Genomic DNA, 3,483 nt, shown 5'->3' with positions numbered 1-3,483 from the left:
CAAAAATAGATTTTTCACTTTGATCAAAATCCGTTTTAAATTCCGGTAGCTTTGACCGCCCAAAATCCTCGTCACCGAGACTCAAAACTCTCCGCTTATACCACAACATTTTAAACAATCTTTCCCTTTCGACCTCACCTATACTCTCATCTAATTTAATTTTTTCCTTTAACGTATTGTACTCCCAATCGTTATTATTCTTTACTTTATCAGTCATTACCTGTCTTGCCTTAACATATCTTTCATCCTCCTCATTGATCAGCTATACATACATCCCATGCAATCGCTCTCATGTATACCAAATACTCTCTTCCTCCTAACACTCGGCAACAAACTTACATACACCTGGGGTTCCTGCATATTCATAACACCATCATATATATACGCACTCGTTTTCACCAAATTACCAGCTTCCATCCCTTCCACTACATATTCATCCTTGTCACTATTAGAAATTCCCAGACTACTCGGCCAGGAAACTTTTACACTAATAACCTCACCTTCCTCCCCTGATAACTTTACACTTTTCCTTGCTACCAATGGCACTCCCTTCCACACCTTCGTACTCACTCTACCATCTTCCTTTAAATAAAATTCCCCAATAATATTACCCTTAATTTTCATCTTTATCATATTCACACTTGGATGTACAATCATACCACATTTTTTCAAAAATCTATACCAAAGTAATACATCATATTTCTCATTCGTTCCTTTAACCACGTAAAAATCATTATCATCCATCATTAGGCCCCCAATCATACAATTTCCACGCATCTTGCCTAACACAGGCATACTCAAATTACTAATGCCTTTCACTTCACCCTTGCATCCCTTAAATTCACAACTATCCCTTACCTTATATGCGTTCCTAAACATTAAATTAACATCACAACCAGTTTCAATCAAACCAACCAACTCTACGCCATTACAAGTCAATTTCACACTCATGCAATCATACACTCTTTCTCCCATCACGTCTTCATGTAATAAACCCTCACGAACATTCATCACATTCACTCCCCACGCACACGAGGACTCACCGAGCTGAACCCTCTGATTACTTAGTTCCCCGAATATCCTGGCTGACTTAATCCCTTCTTCCTACAAACCTTAGCTATATGTCCATCTACACCCCATTCAGTATACTTCGCACGCTGTTCCCTACACATCCTCGCATAATGCCCATCCTTACCACAATTGCCGCAAATCACATTCGTACGATTACTCCTAAATCCACTTGCTATAAGCCCAGTCATACCACACCGATAGCACTTAACCACTTTCTCTTTCTTACACTCACTAATATGATGCCCTGACTCTCCACACCCGAAACATGCTCCTAATGCCTATCTACACTCATTCTTTTTACGCGCTACTTTCCCACACCTATAACACTTCTCTTCACGTACACAACTACCTGTCCTACTTTGCTGCACACTAGTACTCCTATCTCTCCAAACCTGATTCCCTTGCCTAAACCCTTCATTTGTCCGTACATTTATTCCCACATTACTCGCCCTAACACTATCTACTATACTATCAGCTACCCTCATTTCTCCTCTCATAACAGCATCTCTAAAACTAACAATTTCTGGCACACTTTCCTCCATTCCAGTTCTTACACTCACAGATTTACTTTCTTTCATACACCTATCCAACTCGAAATCCTCAACTATCTCTAAAATATCATCCTATGTCACTCTTTCTTTCGTCCACCTCATTTTCTCCTTCCGTTTCAGATTAATACTCTCAGCAACATTCTCAGGTACAGTAGCCAAAACCTTCTTCATTAGTTCCTTATTTTCATTTATTCCTTCGTCCCCATACTTCTTTCTAGCTAAAGTTTCTAACCGACATACATACATCGATATTGATTCACCCACATTCATTCGTGCCTCATTAAAATCATTTTTACGCGTATATCTAGCACTACCTTTCATACGTTTTACTTGCTCAATTATCCCCTTCTTTACACTTTCATACTCAACATCTCCTACACTCATTATCACCACATACATCGTCAACAAATATCCTGACAAATATTCTCCCAACTCCCCAGCCCAAACTCTCTTACTATCCCCATACTTAGCCTGACAAATCTTTTCATATTCCCTTAAAAAGTCATACACATCTCTACTGCTATGTTCATTAAACCTTTCACACCTCGGTACCTCTCTCATAAACACTGTCTTACATACTTCCTCACCTCCATTCTTACTACTATCTTCACTGCCTAATCCCTTCTTGTTGCCTTCTTCCTCATTTGAATACAATGAATCTAATTCAGCACTCAAACTCCTATCCTTAACCATTCCCTTCTTACCATTTTTCTTACTTACCACTTTCCCCCATTTATGATCATCCTCACTCTCATCCTGACCTTTCTTTTCCCTCTTCACATTACTTTTGCCTTTCTTCTCATTCTTCCTATCACATTTCTGTTCATCCTTTCTACGCCTAATTCCCTTATCTTCAATCTCACTATCACCCCCTTTCCCATTATCGCGCACTTATCAACCCATTACCTGAAGCAGAAGCCATTCATCTGACTGTACCTTCACCCATGAACGTTTTCATCATCCCCATTATTTGCCCCATCATAGCTTCCATTCGTTTCTCCATTCGTTCCTCATTCTCTTTCATCCTCATCTCAAAACATTCTTCCACTCTCTCAACAGTTCCCCGAATTTCCCTCAATTTCTCACAACTCAGCCTCATATTCTCACGCAACAACTTCTCTTTCTCACCAGACAACTTCTCATGCTCCTTAATCAACCGCATGTCCTCCCTCAGTAGCTTGTTCTGCTCTTCCATTTTTTTTTAATTTCTTCAGTCTTAACTTTAATTTCTTATCCTAATTTAGTCTTTTGTCCAAGAGTTCAGCTTCCAATCCCAACTGGGCAGTCCCTGTTCAGGCACCAACATAATGTGGCGGGATGTCACAAGAACAACCCCCACACCCTTGAATCACTCTAACAGACAAATTGTCTCACAATACAAACTTTCCCCTTACGTTATCAACTGGACTCTTGGACAGAAAGAAAATAAAAACAAACCATAACCTTAATACTATATTCCTTAAAATTAAAACGCTTAACATAAACTTAACACAAAATAGACATTAAACGTAACACCATTCAAATAAACCAAAGAAACCCTACAAACTTAAAATTAAATAGACTACAACCAATATGTAATAAGTATATGTATATAAAAGGACACAGACACTCGTCCAAATGAGCCGAACAGTCTTAATCAATGGCACACTGACACAGCTCGGTGGCAAAACGGTAATCTTTCCCACAACACAAGCAATTTTATTAAATGGTGAGTGAAGCTATCTATGGTGATTAATGCGTCGTCGTCATCATCATCATCATCATCATCATTCAGAGAAAATTCCTTCAAACAGGCAAAGTCATTACCGATTGTTTCCAAATTCAAAAGAGAAGTCAGTTTCAAGTAATAATACTAGCAGGG

At 39.0% G+C, this 3,483-nt stretch overlaps 1 pseudogene; it reads right to left on the bottom strand.

Annotated features, from left to right (window-relative positions):
• Positions 1-1,064: 1,064 nt before the first annotated feature.
• LOC137632219 (uncharacterized protein PF3D7_1120000-like) lies at positions 1,065-2,817 on the bottom strand (annotated as a pseudogene).
• Positions 2,818-3,483: the final 666 nt, after the last annotated feature.

This window comes from Palaemon carinicauda, chromosome 41, assembly GCF_036898095.1.
Source record: "Palaemon carinicauda isolate YSFRI2023 chromosome 41, ASM3689809v2, whole genome shotgun sequence".
Lineage (NCBI taxonomy): Eukaryota > Metazoa > Arthropoda > Malacostraca > Decapoda > Palaemonidae > Palaemon > Palaemon carinicauda.
The sequence above is the reverse complement of the archived record's forward strand: the minus strand, read 5'-3'. Positions and strand labels throughout refer to the sequence as shown.